Below are 25,504 nucleotides of genomic sequence, written 5' to 3'. Positions count from 1 at the left end.
TTGATTTTTACTTATTTATTTTTTGATACGTTTTGCTTTTCTTTTGTTGTTTTATTTAGACTTTTTGCTTTTCTTTTTCTCTTATATATATTTATTATTTTGTCGTTGTTTTTTTTTTTTTTTTTTTGCTTTTGCTCGTTTCATATTTTTTGGTTTTGTTTTGCTTTGTAATTTATTTTTTGTTGTGGTTAAGTTTATTTAGATTTTTTATTTATTTATTTATTTTTAGCTTTGCCTTTTTCATCGTTTATTGCTTTTTGTTTTAGTTATTTGAGAGAATAACACTGACTTGAGGATAGTTCACTCTCCTTTTTTCTCCCTCATGCCAATTTTCTCTTAAATTTTCTCTCTGTCAGCCTCTGATTTGCCCTCTCACTTCTTCCAGCTTTGTCCTTCTCTAAAACCTGTCATTCATAGGCGTTTCCCCCTTGTTCCATTCCCTTTTTTTCCCAGACCCTTGGCATGCAAACTCTTTTTTTCATCTTCCTCCATCACTCTCTCTCCCACTCCATCCATCTCTCTCTTTGTTTCTGAGATGACATTATTTATTATTCATGCCGCCGTTGATGTGGCTGCTGTTTTATTCCCCTCGCAACGGGAGGAGTGCACTAAAAACAGCTTACATCTTTTCCTTCTCTGTGAAAGAACTCCAAAATGAGCCTTTGACTTTGTGGTTAGTCAGTCAGCCATGTCTCCCTTTTCTGAAATGCGATAGGATGCTCATCAGTAAAGAAGGAGATGCGCCATTGTTTCCTCTGGCTCCAAAGGGCCTTAAGCCCCAACAAGAGCTTTATTTGGCTTAATGAAAGTTGAGTGCTCTGAGAAAAGGCATTAAATATGTTGACGCCGTCCTCTTTGCTCATTGAAATATAAATTGGATATTAATTATGATGCCTGTTGGTAATTTCAACTACCTTTATCAAATGTTGGCTGGATTGAAATGACAAATCGCATTTCCGGAAGACGACATTAGCATTTTTATTTATTTTTTGGCAAAATTCATATGTGTCAGATGAAATGCAAAGGAATATGCTTAATGCTTAAGGTATATGACTGGCTAAAGGTGAAGATCAAATGTGATGGAATTTCTTGATATAATTGTATGACTTAAGTACATTTTAGGGTATGATGACAGGCTGGTAGTCATGACAGGCTACAAATCTGACTCCTCAGTTGATCGCCATGCATGACCATAATCTGATATATGAAATCTGATTTATGACTTAATGAGTTTTCAATGTAATGTCTTTCTTCTGTGAATGTGATTGAAACTATTAATCAATATTTTATAATTTTTTTTATTATTAATCTTTTTAAAATCCCAATTTCAGCATTTTATTTTATTTTATTTTATTTTATTTTATTTTATTTTATTTTATTTTATTTTATTTTATTTTATTTTATTTTATTTTATTTTATTTTATTTTATTTTATTTTATTTTATTTTATTATTTCACAGCCCCAGAATTAGCTACATGGCTACATTTGTCTGTCTATCTATAAAAAAGGTACATACAAAAATATTAATATAATTGTTTTTATTTTTAAAAATTTAATTTAATTTATCTTTTAATTAGTTTTTTTATTTTCGTTTTATTTTATTTTATCCCCAGAACTAGCTACATGACAAAGTTTGTCTGTCTATTAAATAAATAAAAAAATAATAATAATACACACACACACACACACACACACACACACACACACACACACACACACACACACACACACACACACACACACACACACACAAATAAATGCACGTAACATATATTAAATTGTATAAATATAATTTAATCACTTTATATAATATAATTTTATGTGTTTTTGTGTACTTTGTTTAATTCCAGAGAAATTATGCAAAAGATTATGATTTAAAAAAAAAGAGTCTGGATTCAGGCTGATAAATCGTCTCACCAATTTTCACAATCATTGCATTTTACTACTTATTACCAGCTCATGAATCCAGGCAGTAAGACCGTCACTCATCGTGACCCACGAGCCATTGCAGTGCCACATTACAAACTTCTGAAAGACAGCTTCCATAAAACTTAGAGCAGCAGAATGGCACAGATGAAGCCGGTTGTCTATAGAGGTCATAAAGTTCTATTCTTAAATATGTGGGGTACCGACTGTCCCCAAATCTTGAATTTTCTCCTGTCACTGCAGCTGTCATTCTCTTTCTAATGCTGTCTCCGTGTCACTGGTTGTCATTCCTCAGTGTTTTATGTTCTGTCTTTCACACTCTGTCTTCAGGAGAAAGGCTACAGGTCGCTGTAGTATAGAGAAACCTGGTCTTGCTGGATTTTCTGTAGTTTTTACCTCAAATGCATTTAAAGGGATACACAATTTGATGAAAATTAATCCAAGAATTAACTGTTTTGTTTGAAATTTTAATATCTGAAATGCTTATATGATAAAAAAAAAACATGTTCTCCCCTTTCAGACATTCACTTGCATGTTGGTCAGGGCGTGAATTATACATTGATGATTGGTAGGGTCAAGGTTTTCGGTTATGTCTAGTAATATGCCTATATATAATATTTATTCAGTTTTATCTAGTTTATTGATTAACTTGTTATTATGTTTTTTAGTCTTTTAAGGGATATTGAGTGGTTCACAATAACATTTGTTATATTAAATAAACAGTGACAGGTTTGCATTCCTGCACCTTTTATTAGATGTTCCTGAAAGACTGCATTTATTTTTATTTTACTGTTTAACTTTCATGTGCGAGCCAGTGTATTAAAAAAGCAAACTATGCATCTAGATTTACAGACATCTATAGTTGAATTATTAATGAGAATTATTCAACCACCTTTAATTTTTTTTCCAAATGAGGTTTAACAGGGTAAAAACATTTTCACAGTATGTCTCATAATATTTTTTCTTCTGGAGAAAGTTTTATTTGTTTTATTTTGGCTAGAATAAAAGCAGCTTTTGATTTTTTAAAAACCATTTTAAGGTCCAAATTATTAGCTTCTTTTGTTTTTTTCAATTGTCTACAGAACAAACCATCGTTTTACGGTAGTAGGCCTCCGTCGGACAGTGTTGACCATGGATGACGTATCCTAATTCTTATCTTGAGGCATGAAGAGACCAATACAGGAGAGGCAGTCTTTGCCACAGAAGTCGCAATCGTCATTATACAATAACTTGCCTAATTACCCTGACCAGCCTAGTTAACCTAATTAACCTTTAAGGCTTGAAATGTCCCTTTAATCTGTGTAGACTTCTCTCTCCTTCCTCTCTTCATGCTTCTTCTACTCTTCCTCCACCCTCCCTTCATCTTCCTTCTTTTTTTCTACACATCAGAAATAAAGGTATCTGGATCAAAATCTGTCACTGTGGTGGTACGTTCTCTACAGGTACACTTTTGTACCATACAGGTGGACAGTACCATTAGGATACACTTTTGTACTTTTAAGGTAGTACGAGGTACACATTTGTACTTTTTGGGTATTAATATGTACTCTTAAGGACCTGTTAGGAATGAAAATGTACCTAGAATGTTGATTTTGAACCTTTATTTCTGAGAGTTTTCTCAATAGTCATTTCCTCTTCTCATCACTCTCTTCTTCCTGCATCTCGTTAATTTTTTCCTTCTATTCCAGCTTATCTCTTCCTTCTATTCCTACTACTACTACTCCTTCCTCTTTTCCTCCTTCCTCATCCTTATTCTTCTCCTCCTGGTTCTACTACTGCTCTATCTTGCTTCCTTCTTTATTTAGCTTCTCCTCCTCTTTTTCTTTTCCTAAATAATATTCTCCTTTTCATTTCCTCTCCCCCACATTCTCTTACTTTTTCTCAATCCCCTCCTCCATCTGATCCTCTATATGTATCCATATACACGTTTTGTTTTTTTTGCTCAAAAGAAAATGAAACTGCTTAGTAATCAGAACCAGATGAGTCCATTATTGGAACTGTAATAAAGTTATTGGAATGAAATCCAGAATTTTTAAATACCTTTCTCATGAATGAAACCAAATCCGGATCTAAATAGTTTTTTCGTTGCAAGCATGCTGCAAAAATACCATGTCAAAATACCATACCAAAATACAACTTCTTGACCTACAAGAAGCTATTTTATTGCAAATCAATCAATCAATCAATCAGTCTGTCGATCTGTCGGTCGATCTGTCGGTCGGTCGCTCGGTCGCTCAATCAGTCGCTCAATCAGTCGCTCAATCAGTCGCTCAATCAGTCGCTTAATCAATCAATCAATCAATCAATCAATCAATCAATCAATCAATCAATCAATCAATCAATCAATCAATCAATCAATCAGTGAACATTATATAAAACTAGATTATACAGTTTTGATGATAAACACTACCTGACAAAAGTCTTGTCATGGATCCCGGTTGTAAGAGCAACAAATAATAACTTGACTTCTAGTTGATGATTTGGTAAAGTAGCAAAAGGTAAATTTTTCCGATGAATCATCTGTTGAACTGCATCCCAATCATAACAATTACTGCAAAAGACCTATTGGAGCCTGCATAGACTCAAGATTCTCACAGAAATCAATCAAGTTTGGTGAAGGAAAAATTTTGGTTTGGGGTTACAATTCACATCAAAGCTCCTGAAAGCAAAGAACGTCAAGGTGCTCCAGGATTGGCCCTCCAGTAACCAGACATGAAGATTACTGAGCACGTCTGGGGTAAGATGAAAGAGGAGGCATTAAAGATAAATTCAAAGAATCTTGATGAACTCTCGGAGTCCTACAAGAATGCTTACGTTGCCATTCCAGATGACTTATTAATAAAGTTATGTGAGTCATTGCAGAGATGTATGGATGTAGCCGTCCAAGCTCATGGGAGTCATACACCATATTCATTCATTTTCCACTGCAACATGACTTTATATTCTATACTGTACATCATTTCTGTTTAGTGACAAGACTTTTGTCTAAGCAAAGTCAGACCTTACTGTCCTAATCAAATAATTAAAAATCAAGGCATGATCATATTTTAATTTGGTAAAATAAGCGTAATCTAGAGGCCTTTGCCTTTCATATTAGACACTTCTAATACCAAACAATCAAGTAGAAGTCAAGTTATTATTTGTTGTTCCTAAAACTTGGATAAGCGACAAGACTTTTGTCAGGTAGTGTACTACTCATAATTTACCCTGGACTACAAAACCATTAGGCTGGTTAATATTATTAATATTATTATTATTATTATTATTATTATTATTTAAAAATGACAATATCTGAAAGCTGTATGAATAAGCTTTGGGTTTATTTGATGTCTGTTGGGGCCAACAATATCTATTTGGTTGATATAAATTATTATAAAATCTGCCTTCAAATTCCAAATAAATCTGAATATTGAGAAAATCAGCTTGTTGTTTAAAATAAGTTCTTCGCAATACATATTACTGCTCAAAAATGTTGAATATATATATTTTTTTATACATTTTATAGTCATAAAATAAAAATTCTGAAATTACAAAATGTCATGATCTTTATATTCAAATGATTTTTGGCATAAAATAAAAATTAATTCTGCTTGACTCATAGTGTATTGTTGGCTATTCCTACATATGTATACCGTGCAACTTAAGACCGGTTTTTGTGGTTCAGGGTCACATCCATCAACTTTTAAATGGAAGTGTTTCATTTCTCACCGAACACAAAGTCTACCATTTCTTGATATTAAAAGTTCACATGTTGCTCGGTGACAGACTGAACCAACCTTTTTTGAATAGAATCCTCTCACGTTGCAGAGCAGGGTAAACAGAGCAGGAGTGGGCAGTGGGGTTATCCTTTTTATAACTTCCTGTTGGCATTTTTTCAGCATAGATGGTGTTTAAAGACACACAAAAAAGGTCCATCACAGCAACCTTCGCTCACCCTCGAGAAACTCAAACCCTTACACAGCTCGCTCTCAACATCCGCGTCATCCCTCCATGGGGAAATGTCCTTGTACAGCAGCATAAAAGCTCTCACTGGCATACAAGAGAACAGGTCTGCGCCATGAGAGGGCCAACTAATTGGCTTCTTTGTCAGAGATGTGTCAAAAAGAGGAGGTTTCTTTTTTTTGATACCCAAGGCTTCGGTGACACACGTGAGGAAAAAAAAAAAGAGCATGTTGGGGTGACAGACGGGGTCCGGTGTCTGCTGATTCACAGTTCTTAGCATTCATTTTGTACTGAAAGTAGGGAATAAAATCGTTATTTCAAGCGTTTGGAAACATTGTGTTGGTTAAAGGGATAAGTCAAACAAAATAAAACATTTGCTCACACTTAATTAGTTCTAAGCTTATACATTTCTTTCTTCAACAAACAAGATATTCTGAAGAATGTTGGAAAAAAGCAGCCATTGACATCCAGAATATCTTCCTTTGTGTTCTTCAGACAGAAACTCAAACAGGTATGGTATACGCAGTTCATGAGTAAATGATGATGATTTCCATTTTTGGCTGAACTATACTAAAGGTCTCGGGAAGTGCTTTGAAATATGCATTTTTATTCAATGTTTGACAGTTGGACATAGCTCCTCCCCTTTTTTAAAAACAGCCAATAGTGTTTTGTTTTACCACAGCTTTGCTAGAGTGAGAGTGGTTAAGCTCAAGTGCATCAAATGAAAAGCAAATGAGAAGCGTCCTGAAAGGGGTGGGGCATGGCAGATATTAGAGCATTTGATTGGTCATGATGTGATGAACTGTAGTGTGAAGTGATGTGAATGCAAGCATTGGTCCATATGGGTGAAAGTAACAAAATTCAATGTTTATATCGGGTTAATATATTCTAAATGAAAATTTTGTCACTGTTTTGGGGCACACTAGCTTATAGATATCCTAAAAATAAATAATACTGATACTACCTACACTGTAAAAAAAAAAAATAATAATAATCTGTTATTTTACTTTATTTTTTTTTCCCGGCAGCTAGAGCGTCGTTCTCTGTTGATGGTTACCTAGCAGTCACTAAAACCCCACCCTCACCACCACCTAACCAATCCCCCCACCCCTGGCCATGGTACAATTGTCAAGCGTTGAACAGTGCGCAGTGATAACACAGTTGGGAACCAAATTCTACTTATGGGAGTTTTACTTTTGCTCCTATTGGCATAGATGGTCTTCATTTGCATAAAGTTCTCAACTTTGTTGCGTCACTTGACACGCCCACTTCAGGTCGCCAATGGTTGCTGTTGTTCATGTAGCCGAAAGGTTGTCTACTCTAAGTCGCTTACTCTCCTATAAAATGAGCAGTCAATGAGGTGTTACTCAGGTTCTTAAATAACACTTTGTCTTAGGATTGTGATTTGTTTTTCTGAATTTATCGCAAAACATTTGCTGAGCATGATGCAGCTTAATCCAGTCTGTAAAACTATGTTTGGTTTGAGTGTTTTTTTTTTGTTTCATTTTGATGAACATAGCTGTGTTTAGTTGTTTTGTTTCATTTCGTTTCGTTTGTTTTAGTTTGCTGTCTGTTTTTGTTTTAGTACTTTTTATTTTGATTGGCTTTTGTTTATTTTTCATTTAGCTAGATGTAGTCCGTTTAATTTTTTTATGTTTGTAGTGTGGTGTGCTTTTTGTTTTGGTTGGGTCTTTAGTGTGGTTTAGATTAAATCTGTTTTGTTTTGTTGTGTTTTGATTTTGTCTTGTTCACTTTTTTTATGTGTATTGATGTTTTTCGGCATGGTTTCTTTATTTCACATGTTTTGTTTTGATGTAATTTCATTGTGATCTGTTTAGGTTTTGCATCGATGTGTTTGACTGTTATTTTCTGAGAATATATATGTTTTGAACATTCTTCAAGTTTGCTCATATTATACAACATTATATGAATTAAAACAATAATGTCCAATATAATTAATTGCTTTGTGTTGTTCAATTTATTTGAGCAGCTTTACGCCTTAACTAGAGGTGGAACATTAGTGGCGGGACTTCGTCTGGAAGTTTGTTGACCAATCATAGACAGTTAGAGCAGTGTTTTCCAACCCTGTTCCTGGAGCCACAGCAACAGTACATATTTTGGATGTCTCCCTTATCTGACCCAATCATTTCAGGTTTTGGAGTCTATTCTAATGTTCTGATGAGTTGATTCGGGTGTGTTTGATAAGAACGAGGTTGAAATTGTGGACTGTTGGTGTGCCTTCAGGAACAGGGTTCGGAAACATGGAGTTAGAGGTAGCTAGTTTGACACATATGTAATTTAGCCTGATTTGTTGACCAATCACAGTTAGAGCATTGTTTCCCAACCCTGTTCCTGGAGGCACAGCAACAATACATATTTTGGATTTCTTTCTTATCTGACCCATTCATTTCAGGTTTTGAAGTCTCTTCTAATGTTCTGATGAGTTGTGTTAGATTAGTGTGAGGTTACAAATGTGCACTGTTGGTGTGCCTTCAGAAACAGGCGTGGAAAACACTGAGTTTAAGGAAACTAGTTTGAAATATATGTAATTCAGCCTGATTTGAGAGTGTATGTAGGTATATGTATCACAGTCTTCTCACTAGACTTAACTGTAGCGACAGTCCCTTTGCGTCTTTTCTTTTCCGGCCGAGCGGTGCCCCTTATATCAGCTGGGCTAATGGGCTGTGATGCTCAGATGCGCCGGGCACAGCCTGTGCTCCCCTGAGATGCCCCGCCAACCCTGCTGACACTGTATGGATCAATAGCCCTGTTGCGGGACCCGTGCTGGGTACTGAGCTGTTACCTCCTGCAAACCAATCCTGGGGAATGTCAGAGGCTCTTTTGCTTTTACAGACCCCAGTTTTAGCCTCCTGTTGGTTTAAAAATGATCGTAAGAGAGGGAAATAGTTTAGCATATTTTTAAAATATAACAATTATGGATCTTTTGTTTTTTTCTGTATTTATTTTGTGTTTTATTTGTGTTATATTTTGTGGGGGAAATAGTTTAATATATTTTTTTATATATAACTTTTATATATATTTTGTTTTTTTGTATATATATTTTTTGTTAATTTGCTTGTGTTTTATTTTGTTTTATGTGAATATTATTATTAATTTTATTATTTTTACTCTGTTTTTTGTATTTATTTTTTGCAATTTATTGCTTTAGTTTTTCAGTTTTTTTGTATTGTTCATATATATATATATATATATATATATATATATATATATATATATATATATATATATATATATATATATATAATATTATATTATATTATATTCTTTTTTTCAAAGATACCTTAAAGGGTCACGAAACACAAACACATTTTTTTGAGGTGTTGACAGTCATATATGCATCCCATACTGCTACAAAACACTTTTCGGACACACACATTTAAAAAAAAAATATGAAAATTGATAGTTTTTGCATTATTTCAAGCAAATTCGTTCTTTTGGTTTGAAAATAAATTTTGAAGCTATGCCACAGCGATTAGATCCTTGTGTAAATTCCAGCGTGAAGACTGGATGTCTGTACCGGCCTGTACAACGTGACGTCTTTGAGCTTTTATCATTAATTCAAGAGATAGTCTTAGTTTGAACAAATCAGCGCGCTCTATTGAGAATGAAGTGCAACTTCATTAATATGCAAGATAGCTTTGAAGACTATGTTCAGATGGCAGAGAGACACCTCGTTATGTTGCCAACTGTGATTAAAACAAGTGGAAGAATTGTTTGGATACATGGGTTGTCAGTGTTGCATTTATAAATGTGCTGCAACAATGGTTTTATTTCCAGTTCCCTGCTATGAGAGCGCAGCTGGACTCACGTGTGAATTAAAGTGGTCTGCTAACACGCGACAAAAACGTTTGTTTTGTTGTCTCTACAGATTTGGTAATTGTGTGATCAGTGTTCTTTGTTTGTTTATTCAGATTGTAAAGTCAGTTAGTATTGTCAGCAGTACTCTTTCAGTTTTTAAAGACCTACCTTTTACAGTATGTTAATATCACTACAATATTATGGACTGAAAGATCTGCTGTAAATGCTGCTTTCCGCATGTAAACATGTCAACTTCTTAATCAATCAACTACAATTGTGTAGGACTTCCTGACCCTACCTACTAAGTACATCTACGTTAGAGTTTTTTTCTCCCATATGGCGTGCGGTATCAAACATTTTATCAAAAATACTTTCTTCCAGCAGTTACTCGCATTCAGTATCTCGTTTGTCGTGGGGGGAATGCATGAAAGTGAAAGTGCCAAACTGCAGTTAAAGCAGTCAAATTAATAATTTGGCAAATAAGTTGATTACTGATGTCCATGTAAACATAGTCACTGTCTTCCACGTCTGCGTCTGTGTTTGTTTTGCATCTGTGAAAATCAGCATGTGCTCGAACTGAAACTCCCCTTTTTATGCAAATCCCACCACTCGACACTCCCACCTAAACAAAGCTGGACTCACCCACCTTTCTGACTTTTTTCAAACTAGAGGTGTGAAAACAAACTGTTGAGACAGGGAGGGTTCATGGCCCTTTAAAAATGCTCTTGCAATCTAGGTACTGAGGAATACCGACACAGACTTTATTTTCGCAGCATCATTGCACAAGCTATAAAAACAACTATAAGAAATATGCAGAGGGAAACAGTTCATCATTTTACAGTAGTTAGAAGTAAATGATGCAAATACAGAAATATACTGAAGCAAAGAGAGAATGAAGTCAGGAGTACAGTGATGGAGAGAATCGTGACAGGGAGACAGACAAACAGCGTCGCAAGACAGCAGAACTGACAGCTCTACATTCGCAAATATCGCTGTTTGCGTGCGTTTGTTTGTTCCTCGCCGTCTGCCATGTTCAGTATGCACAATTCACATTTGTATCGGCGCCAGGGCAGAAAGTCAAACAGCGCTCTCCTCCATTTGCATCTTCATTGTAAACCGTGTGTATTCATTTGGTAAATAGACTACGACAGCCCGCAAAGTTAATGAAAAATATCAGCACAAAACTAATATGCCAGCACATCTGCCTGACAAAAACATGATAGTCAATTTTGGATTCGGGATTTTTTCATGTGGGTTGTTTAGCATTGAACCCAAACACCATTATTTTTCAATGTAATAACATATTTGTAACAAATAGCATATTTAAGCTTGATAATACAGGAAAAATTCAAGCTTGTTAATGCAGAAGAAGACCAAATATAATGCTCTGTCTGCTTCTTTCTGACCAATCTTGTATAGACCTATTCATTCTGTTTTGTTTATATAAATACAGAATGAATAAATAAATAAAAATTAGGGGTTGCACTGACTAGTCAACTAGTCCACTTTAATCCTCTGCCTTGATGCTTTTTGATTGACGTCGACTAGTCGTGCTGCACAGGTCAAGTTTTTTGATCCTGAACTACATGACAGCTTTACACACTAAGGTGGTTCACTGAATGAAACTGCCCTCGGATTATTTAAAGTAACTTTTTAAATGTCATTTTTCTTATGTCAGTGTCAGAGATTCACTCTGAGTGAACTTTAAAACGTCAAACAGATGCCAGTTAGATAGCTCCATGCAAATACCCTAGTGCAGATTCTCGCCAATTACCTTTAAGCAACCCTGGAAAAGTAATGTTATTGACTGTTGTCCTTTGCGAATCGTAGATGTGGACATATTTTGTGAATGAACCATGAAGCGCGCAGAAACCGTTAAGTACGCAGTTGCGGAAGTGTGACAAACTTCACAGCGTGTGTAAACATCATCCCTGGTGAACGCGATGAAGGTGTGCAGCGAGGAGACATCTCAAAACCGAGATGAGTAGTAACCATGAGAAACGCCTGACCTGTGCAGGATTTTGAGTAGCTTTCTAGCGCACAGGATAGTGGTAAAATATGCATAATAAGGCTGAACGTTATAGCCTTTGTCTTTCATGCATTATGTTATGAATAACTTCGCATGAATCTGTGTGCTGAGGATGTATGCATTATTTCTGCTGTAAAATAAATGTTATTGTTACATGGTTAATAGAACGTGCAGTGATCAATGTGTTGACTGCATTTATTTAGCAGTATAATTAGTCAGGGTGCTAATGTTGCATATTACCGAAATGAAAGAGCTGTCTGCATTTGTTTTGCACTAAAACTAGTCATTGATAATGTTGCAATGTTTTTGCAACGTTTTATGAGCTGTCAAACAGCATGTGTATATATTTCCTGCAGATAAAGTGCTAATTGTGGGATGCTGCAAAACATTAGCATCGTGTGTTTTATTGATGACATCACCAGCAACTAGTCGACATCGACTCAACTTTGAAAACATAACAACAGTCAACTTCCAAAAATCTAGTCTTTAAACCCCTAATATATACATATATATATATATATATATATATATATATATATATATATATATATATATATATATATATATATATATATATATAAATAAATATATATAAATAAATATATATAAATAAATATATATATATATATATATATATATATATATATATATATATATATATATATATATATATATATATATATATATATATATTTTTTTTTTTTTTTTTTATACACATTTTATTTAGTCCAACCCCTTCTGGAATATCTGTAAAAAAAGTTTAACGATGCAATACAAATTTAAAAGTTGTATGTTTTTATATAAATAACATTAACAACTTTAATTGAAGGACATTAATATCAAAATGTTAAGTGTAAATATATATATATATATATATATATATATATATATATATATATATATATATATATATATATATATATATATATTCGTATACTTATTTAAAAAGATAAATGACCTAATTATAATGCTGTGTTCACATAAATTGCCCCTTCCCATGTAAATAGAACATTTTGAGTTTACTTGCTTTGTTCGCCTGTCAAATCCGCTTGTCAAATTCACCTCACAATAGACATGGATTCGCATCATGAGCAGGGCTTACCCGATGACTCCAGCTTTGTTGCTAAGATGGATTTTAATGAGAGAATTGCTGTGTTTATGGGGTTTAGAAAGGCTGAAAAACAGCGTATATTTGTTCGACGCTGTGTCTGAGTGCGCTAGATCCTTTTTAGACTGAGCTGAGTTGTCTGGTGTCGGCAAGAGGATTTCCCCTCGGGACACCTACAACAGGCACTACGTCATAATCACACCTCTACAAGAGCAAGCTCCTGATTGGTTAAAGCGGCACGAATGTCCGCTAAAGTTAAAATTTTTCAACTCGAGCATCAAATGCGCTGCTGCTTCATTTGCATGAATTGTGTCATTCGCGCTACCTAATTTGTGCGAAATGTGCAGCAGGATGTCTATACTCATCTTTGAATTTACTTAACATGTAAATCCCTCACGCTTGATGCTTCATCCATATCTGCTGTGACTCGAGCTTCGTTGCTAAATGGCTAACATGGATTTTATTGAAAGAATTGCTGTGTTTATATGTTTTAGCAAGGCTGAAAAACAGCGTATATTTGTTCAGCTTCTGACTGAGCTGAGCCAAGTTTGCTAAACTGTTATCCGGTGTCGGCAAGAGGATTTCCCCTCGGCACACCAACAACAGGCACTGCAGCATAATCACGCCTCTACAAGAGAAAGCTCCTGATTGGTTAACGCAGCGCGAATGTCTGCTGAACTCGAATCATGCTGCTTCATTTTTGTGATTTGCATCATTTGCTCAGCCAAATGTGCAGCAGGATGGTTTATTCTCATCTTCGCATTGACTTAACATCTAAATCCCTGGTGCTTGACACTTCATCCACGTCTGATGTGAACGTAACAAAAACCATGAATTTAACATAACATATAACATAATATTTTGAGTTTGGTGTTAATTTTGCCAGTACTTATATTTGTAATGAAACATTACCTTTTAGACAATATTAAATGGGTCTTCATAAACTGCATTCATTAATATTCCAGCAAAAAAACTAAAGAAGTCATTAAATTGTATGAAATTCTTGGCATAAAGTCGTAAATCCTACTCTAAATCAAGCCAGAACTGAAGAGTTGCTGAATACAGGAAATACTGCAAATTTAGTAGCAAAGCATTCTGCTCACTGCACTGTTTTGCAAGAAATCCAATATTTTTGAGCTGTGGTGCTCAATGCAAGCTCTAATATGAGTTTGTTCTGTTTGTCCCTCTTCTCCCTATTATTCCCTGTCATCTTTCAACTGTGCCTACAGAATGAGTGTCAAAAGGCCAGAAATATTGCACAATAATGCTTGCTCTTGTTGGTTTTCGCCGCTCTGCAAAGTCAAGTCTAGCATCCCTGCTGGTTTATGGCTCTCAGGAAATTGTTTAGCTCCTACCGTGGTATGAATATAATACTTCATTATGATTCCGCATTCCCAGAAGGCCACTGCAGCCTTACGCGCTGCCAACCCTTGGAAAGCCCGGGTTCCTCTGCGCCCAGTATTTTGATGATGGACCAAGTTTGCCAGGTGCACCTCTAATGCGGCGTGCACTTGCCCGTGCTATAATTAAATCTGTTCTGCTAATGATCTAATTAAAACCCACAGGAAGTCTAAGAAAGGACTACAGCGTTTTCATTAAGTAATGGCGTGACAAACTGGAGACCTTTGGCACTGGAGTCCACCATGTATCCCGTTTGTTGTCAAAAACATTTTCTAGCAAAGTTCATAGATCAAGGAAGAAGGACACAAGAATTCTTAAATAATATGCATACCATTTAATGATGAACTATACAAAAGCAAATTGAAAGTAGGCAGTATCACCTCACGGATCAGTGTTTCCCAATGCTGTTTCTAAAGGCACACCTACAGTGCACATTTCCAACCTCTTCCTATTCAAACACACCTGAATCAAATCATCAGGGCCTAGTTTTTCAAAAAATGAATCTGGATCAAACTGGTCCAGATTTGTAAATCCCATGTTTTTCTATCCAGGATTAACTGATCTATCTTACTTTTATGACAGTTTTTTTCAAAGGAACATTAGGTTGGATTACTGTGATCCAAATACCAAATTTTAGGATTACCTTGTTTACCAGAGATTTAAATGGAATCAACAGTGTAGCCTACTGGCTTAGCAAAGAAACAACCCAAGCTCATTCTGAAAACGTAGTCCCGTGGACGTTTCTGGAGACTGCAGGTACATATTTGTGCAGTTTATGTTTTCGCGAATCTGCGAAAGGGCACTTTGTGCGTTTTTTTTCGCATCTCAAACGTCTCTCGCGAGCGCCGTTCACACCCGCTCTGTTCTTGCGTAAATCCACTGGAGGCTGCTGTCAAGTGACCGTCTGTTCAACTGACTGACTGACTGAATGATTGACTGGCGGACCGGCCAATCAACCGACCCACCCTCTTCCTCCTTTCCTAAACCCAACCAATGATTTACAAAAGCCGTCCAGAAAAAGAAAAGCCCTCGTCTGATTTTTACCACGTTTTCGGATTTCACCACATTCTCACTCTGTTATGAACTTGTTCACTTTATTTTTTGGATTCTGTTTTTGTCTTACCTGATTTCTGGAACTGCTCTTCCCAGGACTCGAACCTGGTCGTCGAGCTAACCGGACAAACTGGTTGTCGCGGGAAAGCCCTCCACACGGTGGTACTGTAAGCGGCCAGTCGGCGAGCGCGAAAAGGAACGATGTCACACTCCCCCGTAGCGTTCGCTTAAAAAATTAAATGCCATATTTATTTACCATATCTCATTAGATGTGGCATGCTTCAAATGTGACAAATGTGAAATATGTAACAATTAAGCTTATGATCATCCACTTAAAAAAATAAAACTTTTGTTTTATTTTATTTTATTATTTTTTTTTTTAAATCACAACTGAATCTACACTTCTGATGGGATCAGGATGTCCTGTTTTTTATTTTTGGATCAAATAGATTCCAATCTGAGATCAAAGTTTTGAATAACCCAAAAGGCAGGTTTGATCCTAATCAAAGGTAAGATTGGATTACATGGTCTGATCTTAATTCAAAATCCCTCTGTTACTTTTGAAAAACCCTTTTACAAGATTTGATCCAATCCATGATCCAAAATCCTACTTCATTGCTTTTGGAAAACTGGGCCCAGAACATTAGAAGAGACTCGAAAACCTGAAATGAATAGTTCAGATAAGGGAGATATCCAAACTATGAAATGTTGGTGTGCCTCCAGGAACAGTGTTGGGAAACAATGTCAGAGATAACTGTCACCAAAGTCGATTTAAGCCAATTCATTTGCTCAGTGGCCATCTTTAAAACGCCTCTCAAGCAGTCTGCTCGGGCATTCTGTTTGAATAGGAAAAACATCAAGATCTATTGCTCGCTCAGCTTATGATTAAAATCCATACTAGTTATCACCAATAAAATTAAACAATTACTATCAATTTAGTTTAATTTCTAAAAATTTTACTCCTAAAAAATCTGCAGAAACTCACATCTGGTTCGAGACCCTACCCTAGAGAATAACCAGTCTGTAACGATCGATGATTGGCTTCTGTACTAGAGAGCAAGGCTTCATTCACTATATTGACCACTATACTTTTTCCCATTCAAAACTACACAGGTGGTATGTCTTATGTATTTTATAGTCTTTGCTGTCACATAAACATATCAGCAAAATATGTCAATAGCTTGGTCCTTTCTTGCCTTTCACTGTTGTCACTCAACCTTTGATCGTTCCAGAGTTCATTGGTGAGACTGGAGATCCAGACTCAGAACCCACTTGTCAAATATAGCACCATTGCACCTTGCAGACCAGAGGTACCACTGATGCTAAGTCTGAAAACCACTGCAAGCATCTTGGTGGACTCCCAATGACACCTTCTCCACATCCCTCATGGTAGTTGACAGTGCATAGCCTATTACATCCTAGTCTCCTGATGGCCAGCAATTGTACTTACGGATGCTTGGCAGCAAGCCAACATCCCCCTCTCTCCCTGCTCCTCCCTATCATAGTGGCATGCCAACAGAAAGCTTTTTACTCCCCTGCCTCCTGACAGCCAGCGAAGATACCTATAGGTGCATGGCAGTGCTCCTCCTCCTTCTCTCAGTGTGATCATTTCCCATGTTCAGTAGGCTAGTCAGGGTACTGATCACGAAGTCTGCTATTTTAAGTGCTGTCAATTGCAAAATTTATCCAGTGAACTGAAACATTAATCCCCTGAAAATTCCCACAGTGTATCATGAATATCAGGCATCGATGCTCACTACAAGCCCTAAAAGGAAGTTTTAAATCGCGAACCTGAATCCCAAGAACCGAATCATCAAATGTAACGACAGCTATTTTTCTAAAACGAATCTGTTATATATTTACATTTACCATAAACAAACATAGCTAGACAGGTTAAGAAGATCTAGCAAACATTTATAATAGTTTGATATACAGTATGAAATGTTGCTGGTTTTGACCTTATTCTGGAGGACTTCTGATTCAGTTGCCTATGAGAGAGATGACTAGGAATAACAAAGGACAGAAAACAGTCAAACTACCTGCTCTACAAACAAGTATGTTCAAGAATATACATGAAAAGTAGGATAATTTGCACATAAGCCAACTGCACTAGGCACTTTTTTGCATAATAATCACAATTTTAAGAATCACTATACATTGTTTACATCTGTTTATACGTTTACTCTACAATCAGTATTATATATTATTTACATTAATAGATATTTATATATGCATTTCATAGTTATACTTCCGTCACTTCTGTAAATATATGTCTATGTCCTGTATGATGTGTATGTTATGTGTACTGTATGACTTCACTGTAGACGGCAAAGTAAGAATTTCATTGTACAGGGAAACGTGTTTTCTTACTGTGCACATGACAATAAACAAATTGAATTATATAATTATCAATAGTTTTTAAAAATTATTGGTTTGCAATGTCAAATAACATAAGCTGTTTTTACCGTCTAAAAATCAATGGAAGCGCATGGGATAGGAAACCTTGAGCCAAAAAAATTCTAGTGGCTGTGCCTGCTCGAACTTGAAGAATAAGGTCAATATTAAACAGTCCAGTTATTTAACCACAATCTACTTTTAAAATAGTAACCGAATGAATATATGAACAATATTATGCTATTGTATGATATAATATTCTTAAGCAAAAATATATTCAGTTAAATTCATCTTTTTTCCATAGCGCCTTTACAATGTAGATTGTGTCAAAGCAGCTTAACATAGAAGTTCTAGTAAATCGAAACTGCGTCAGTCCAGTTTTCAGAGTTGAATTTCAGTCTAGCTCAGTTCACTTTGGTTTAAATTTACTGCTGAAAGTCCTAACTCTGAAGAATTGATGCATTGATCCGCAGCTCTACAAGTCCCAGGAACAAAACTTCACCAATTGACGAAAGTGAAGGAAAAATAACCTAGAGAGAGACCCGGCTCAGTTGGGCATGACCATCTAGGTGCCGGAAGAGGATCTTGCAATTCTTGCCCAACCTCTAAGTTCTTTTTGGTCGACTGCTTTGGAACTGATGAGCAATGTTGTGTGTAAGAGTTATTTTAAATGGACATAGTGTCTAAAAAACATGGTCAATCATGTGCAATCGTGGCTTTAAAAGACGTGAAACGCAAGGGTAATTGTTTTACATGTCCGTCACGTGAGTGTTTACATTGAAAAACAATGGAAAAGTAGCATTTTGCAATAGAAAATTGCATTCAGTGTGAAGGAGATCCAACTTCGTGGTACTTGTGACAGGGGTGGCATGCAGGTGATGTTTTTTTATGCTTGCACCACCAACCTCACTCTGCTTTCACAGCTTTCAGCACCACCCCTTTTTTCTCACCCTGTTATACACAGTCCGCTCAGTCACCAGCCCAATGGGCAAGTCATCTGCCTCAAATCTCTGAAAGTATTTGCTGGAAAAAAAGAGAAAAAAAGTCAGTTGTTCGTTCGTTCTCTCACTTTTTATGGCTTTTTCCCGCTCTGCTTTCCTAATCCGTTTTCACACAGACAAAAAGCGTGCAGAATCTGCCGTGGTTAAGGAGGCTTATCTTACAAAACATGTTTGGGTTGAAAAAAGAAAAGAGCGGGGGAAAAAAGGGTGGGGGAAATGGAGTATTAGGTCAGGGCTGTGTGTTCTTGTGCAGAAAGATGTCCCTTTGGGTTCTGTCAAAAGCTGCCAGGCCGTACGGCTTGGAGGAAGCCTCCATCTCACAGTTCATTAGAATACACTGCACAGAGAAGATAGCTGGCAGAGCTAGTCAGAGAAAATGTCTTCACCAATTTGAAGTGTCCCAGTTAGGCTCACTAATAAGTCATTACCCTGCTGAAAAGACCAACTTAGACCCGAATCCCCATTCTGGTTTGAGCTGGTAAGTCCTGGTCTAGTTTTAAATGTATTGTTCACTAGTAAAAGTGCATAGTTCACTAATTAAATTGGTGATTAAAGCAAGGTGCCAGCGTCATTGCTTTAAACAATTATAGTGATTAGGCGAAAGCTCTACTTGTTTTAATTGAATAAATAAAACGTCTATATTATTTTATTATTTATACATATATGCTGTTTATTATTTTTTAAAGTATTTGCCATGTATTAAGATAACAGCCTTTTTTTATTTTATCTTAATATACAGCTCTCTGGGGCAGCACGGTGGCGCAGTGGGTAGCACAATCACTTCACAGCAAGAAGGTCGCTTTTTTAGTTGTCATTTCTGTGTGGAGTTTGCATGTTTCCCCCGTGTTTGTTTGGGTTTCCTCCGGGGTCTCCGGTTTCCCCCACAAGTCCAAAGATGTGGTATAGGTGAACTAGGTGGGCTAAATTGTCCGTAGTGTATGTGTGTGATTGATTGTATATGGATGATGAGTTGCAGCTGGAAGGGCATCCGCTACGTAAAAAGTATGCTGGATAAGTTGGTGGTTTGTTCCGCTGTGGTGACCCCAGATTAATAAAGCGACTAAGCCGAAAAGAAAATGAATGAATACGGCTCTCTGGACTACTTTTGTTTTGATTGGTCAGCCATTAAATCTAATAGCACACACTCTGCTTTATATCAGCCTGCTGATTTTGAGAAAACAACCGGCAGGAACTTCATTATCCCTTACTTATTTTAAGTAATCTGTCTTAAAATTTCTGTTAGTAATATTTTTACTAAATAGGTGAATGTCTTCAGAAACTATTTTTATTATGCTGGTTGAAGGTCTCTTCACAGCGGTATAGCAATTGTTAAATTATATATTATTAAATTATTTATTAAATTATTAATGGTGTATTATAATGTGATTTCATATAGTTGTATTGGTAACACTACTTGAAGGGATGTTCACTGCCATGAAACCTTTGTAGTCATGATATTAGACATGTCATGAATGTGAGATTTTATACATGCTTATAACAACTGTCATTTGCTCAGTTATAACGTTTTTAATGTAAATATGACATAGTTATGACAACTTGATGTAAACAAAGACATCACAAGCAGTCTTTATCTTTTCCTAACAACGTGGCATCACCAAAACATAAAAACATGTCATAAATCTGTCATAAACATAAATGCCATGAATCCATTATGATGTAATGACAGTCTTATAAACACCCCTTCAAGTTAAGTGTTAACGTTTTATTTGAATGATTTCTAAATTCAAATTAATTGCGTTGGTATTTCTAAATTAATGTTTTCCATGCTCATTTTAATAAAGACTACGTCCCTTGCAAAAGGAATCGTCATATTTCATAACCCCATCCAGCCAGTACTATTGATTTGAGCCTGGTTGGCCTGTTCTTGAGGAAGATGTTGCCAGGTCCACCAGTTCCCTGATCCAGTCAGTGGTTGGAGGTACAAATGGATTTCCCCGATGTTGTTTCTGGCGCTGTGCCTTCACGCCGTCACGCATGCCAGTTTCAAGGTGCCATCTGTGCCTACAGCTCAGGACGTCTCAGCTCAGAAACAGTTCAAGATGGCCTCTTCCTCCAGTGCTGCAGGATTTCTTCCCCCCTTCTTCCTGCTTGTTGCCACAGTTGCAATCCTAAAGCGTCAACAAAAAAGCCAAGAGGGCCAGTTGGCAACATATTACAGCCTCATGTCATCAGAGGTACAGTCATTAAAATTCCTCTCATTCAGGAGGGTTAAGAACATCGCAATCTCACTGAGAGCACCGATGAATATACACAGCCGTTAATGAGAGCGCTTTTGCATCTTTACCGAACATCCGTCGCCCAGCAAGAGATGTTGTTCTACCTAAACGCTTTTCCACGCCACGTCTGTAAACCAGCCCACCTATTTAATGACCTTAATCAGCTGTGAACCGAACGGCTTTGAAAATCCTGCTTTTAATCGAGTGGGCGGACCGCAGGCCAGTAAATGCCTGCTGGAGCAAGACGACGCGTTTTGTTGTGACAGATCGTTTATCAAATTCCCGTGATAAATTCCGCGCACTGTAGGATAAATAAGAGATTAAAGGAAAATAAAAGTGTGAATGAGGGGTTGTGTGATGAGGGTCATTACAGTTGGGGAACGGACAGCGTTTTCTCTTGGAGAGATCTATCTGTTTGTGTTTGTGTGCGTGCATGCTTTTGATTTTATTAGTTTTTATTGGAATTTAATTTCAATTAATATCATTTAACACACTTACCGGCCACTTTATTAGGTACGCCATACTAGTACCAAGGTGAACCCCATTTTGCCTCCAGCACTGGTTTAATCCTTCATAGCATAAATTCAACAAGATATTGGAAATATTCCTCAGAGTTTTTGCTCCATATTGACATGATAGCATCACATAGTTGCTACAGATTTGTCAGGTGATGTGAGTCTCCCATTCCACCACATCTAAAGGTACTCAGTTGGATTGGGATCTGGTGACTGTGGAGTCCATTTTAGTACAGTGAACTCATTGTCATGTTCAAGAAACCAGTCTGAGATGCTTCGTGCTTTATGATATGTCGAGTTATCCTGCTGGAAGTAGCCATCAGAAGATGGGTACACTGTGGTCATAAAGGGATAGACATGGTCAGCAACAATACTCAGATAGGCTGTGGTATTAATGGGCCAAAAGTTTGCCAAGAAAATATCCCCAACACCATTACACCAACACCACCAAGGCAGGTTATACAAGGCAGGATGGATCCATGCTTTCATGTTGTCGACACCCAGTTCTGACCCTACTATCTGAATGTTGCAGCAGAAATCAAGATTGTTGTGCATGAGAATCCCAGTAGATCAGCAGTTTCTGAAATACTCAGACCTGCCTGTCTGCCCCCCAACAACCATGCTACGTTCAAAGTCACCTAAATCACATCTCTCCCCTACTCTGATGCTCGGTTTGAACTGCAGCAGATCGTCTGGACCCTGTCTATATGCCTAAATGCATTGAGTTGCTTCCATGTGATTGGCTGATTAGAAATTTAAGTTAACGAGCAGTTGGACGGGTGTACCTAATAAAGTGGCCGGTTAGTGTATATAAGTATTTATATAATTAATTTATAAAAACGCATGATTATTGGTGTTTACAAGCAATATTATTCATCAATGTGTGTGTGTGTGTGTGTGTGTGTGTGTGTGTGTGTGTGTGTGTGTGTGTGTGTGTGTGTGTGTGCTCATTTATATGAAATTAAAATTTATTGTATAATGTAGGTAAATAAAAAAAATTGTAAATGACCATTTTTTTAAAATTGGAAATAATATAGAATATATAATTATTTATTTCCAAGCAATAATATTAATTTATATTTTTGTATAATTGCGTATAACAGAAATAAACATGATTTATCTGAAGAATCTGAGAAAAAAATAATCCCATTTGGACTTAAAAATTACATCTTTTTAAGGGCAACCTATTATGCAAAAAGCTGCAGACTGTCTAGAGCGAGGGCGAACTCTTCATTGTATTTGAAGCTGCCAAAAGAAAGAGTCCCACATGTGGGTATCAGATGTGAAAGCTGCAGGCAGGACCATCTTGCGTGGCTCCTTTACACCCTGTTCACTCATGTCAGCCGCTGTTTCATCACTGAGCCCGATGGGATGCTTGGTCCCGGACCAGCGCTGTGCGAATTACATGTGGCGTGGGCTTTGCCATCCTGACACATCATGCTGAGGGCTCATGTTACATGCAGTCAATCAAGAGTGTGAGGATGAAGGGAGGTCATGGAAGTGACAGCGACACCTCCAGTTGGAGTTGTTTTTTTTGCACTTGTTCGAGCCACCTGCCTGGATGACATATGTCACACACACACAGTCATTGTCTCGGGGGAACACATGTGTGGATGGGTCCTCAGGGCAAACTTTTGACCTTGGTGATGCAGCTTAATGAATAATCTCACCTTCAAAAAATGCAGAAAATGAGTCCACTTCTTGTTGGAGAGTTCAGCTGCCATGCCATTCTGTATTTTTCAAAAAGCAGGATGAACTGTGCATGCTCACCTGATAAATAAAAGATGAGAATGGAGAACTAGCAAACTGTGGAGTGCACACTGTATACTGATGGATGAATGGATGGATTGATAGTACAATGTATGAATGGTACGATGGATGAGTGGGGTGGTATGTGAATGGATGGATGGATGGATGGATGGATGGATGCATACAGTAGATAACTGGATGGATGGATGGATGGATGGATGGATGGATGGATGCATAGATAACTAGATGGATGGATGGATGGATGGATGGATGGATGCATAGATAACTAGATGGATGGATGGATGGATGGATGGATGGATGGATGGATGGATGGATGGATAAAAAGTATACAATGGGTAAGTGGGTGAGAATACTGATGGATGCATGGAAAACCAGGTAGACAGACAGATAGACAGACAGACAGACAGATAGACAGATAGATAGATAGATAGATAGATGATAGATAGATAGATAGATAGATAGATAGATAGATAGATAGATAGATAGATAGATAGATAGATAGATAGATAGATAGATAGATAGATAGATAGATAGATAGATAGATAGATAGATAGATAGATAGATAGATAGATAGATAGATAGATAGATAGATAGATGGATGAGTGGGTGGGTATGTGGTTGGATGCATGGGAAACCGGATGGATGGATAGATCAATTAAATAGAGTTGGATGGATGGTTAGTTGATTGGAGGGATGAATGAGTGGGTTGGTAGATGGTGATGGAGGGATGAACGTACGATGGATGAATAAATAGATGGTATGATGGATGAATGGGTGGGTATCTGGATGAATTGATGCACTGATAGCTGGATGGATGGTTAAATGCTATATGATGGATGAGTGGGTGGGTATGTGGATATATATATATAAGTTCAGCTGCCGTGCCATTCTGTATTTTTCAAAAAGCAGGATGAACTGTGCATGCTCACCTGATAAATAAAAGGTGAGAATTGAGAACTAGCAAACTGTGGAGTGCACACTGTATACTGAAGGATGATTGGATGGATTGATGGTACAATGTATGAATGGCACGATGGATGAGTGGGTTAATATGTGAATGGATGGATGAATGAATGCGTAGATAACTGGATGGATGGATGGATGGATGAATGGAAGGATGGTTAGATGGATGGATGGATAAATGGTATTCAATGGATAAGTGGGTGAGTAGTATAGTATAGTATAGTTTAGTATAGTACAGTATAGTATAGTACAATTAAATGCATGTATGATTAATAGAGGAGTTGGTTGGTATGTGAGGGACGAGCCAGCATGGAGTAAGGGGTATACAAAAAGAAGATAGAGGAACAAAATTTTTATTTTTAAAAAAGTCAAAAAGGTTTACACAAAAAATCAACAAATAAATAAATGAAACAATTCAATTGAAACATTAATAAACTAAACAAAGAATCAAACGGAGTTCAAACCATGTGTAAACCAAAAACAGAACTCCCTTATATGACAAGTGACAAGACAGTGCACATTTATACAAGAGCGACTAGACCACAATATACAAGAAGGGAGAAACAAAAACAGACATTTTACAACAACAATAAACTAAGCCAATATATGACTACAGATCTAAATAAGAATTAAATACATTCAAAATAAAGCAGAACTAAATATAAATCTGGATACATTTTGCAAATCATTAATGAAATTAAATGAAACATCAGCTCCTCCTCCAAGCCATTAAGCCAATGGTATCAGCAGGCGAAACCAAAAGACGACACTTGGCAGCACGTCGGCCCTTCAGACCACAACCAAAAACTCCTCCATTCAGAAACTCCTTCATTCTCATCGGCACTGCAGCACACTAACTTTAACTCAAAAGAAAACTCAGTTAACAAAACATACAGTAGATATAACTAATTTTGTGTGCACCCAAAATAGTGATAACTGTACTGTGAAGAATGGATAAAGTAATGAGAAACAGAAGCGTGTATGTCTTATTTTAACCAATTATGCAAGGAACAAAATATACAAGCACAATAGCTCAATTTAACCAAACAATTAATAAACTTAAATGAACGTGTATATTGTGTGTGTTTGTAAATGTTTTCATGTGTGTGTGCGCGCCTCACTCTCAATGTGTGGCCACCACACTGGTCATCACATGGCATTTGGATGGATGGATGGTTGCTGGGTGTGATAGTGGAGGTTGGTATATGGACGAATGGAAAGATACTGTAGATAAATAGATGTAGACAAACAATTGGCTGGATGGATGCATACATTGATTATCGATGAATGAATTGAGAGTTTGATGGATGAAAGAATGAATAAGTGTGATTGGCTGAATAAAAGCA

The 25,504-nt window shown here is 36.7% G+C and overlaps 1 protein-coding gene across 13 annotated transcripts in view; it reads left to right on the top strand.

Moving 5' to 3' along the window:
- Positions 1–25,504, top strand: part of ntrk3a (neurotrophic tyrosine kinase, receptor, type 3a) — a 441,806-nt gene that overhangs the window by 142,204 nt on the left and 274,098 nt on the right. The window lies entirely within an intron of this gene.

The sequence above is a fragment of the Danio rerio genome, chromosome 25 (assembly GCF_052040795.2).
Source record: "Danio rerio strain M-AB ecotype USA chromosome 25, GRCz13ab, whole genome shotgun sequence".
Classification (NCBI taxonomy): domain Eukaryota; kingdom Metazoa; phylum Chordata; class Actinopteri; order Cypriniformes; family Danionidae; genus Danio; species Danio rerio.
The sequence above is the reverse complement of the archived record's forward strand: the minus strand, read 5'-3'. Positions and strand labels throughout refer to the sequence as shown.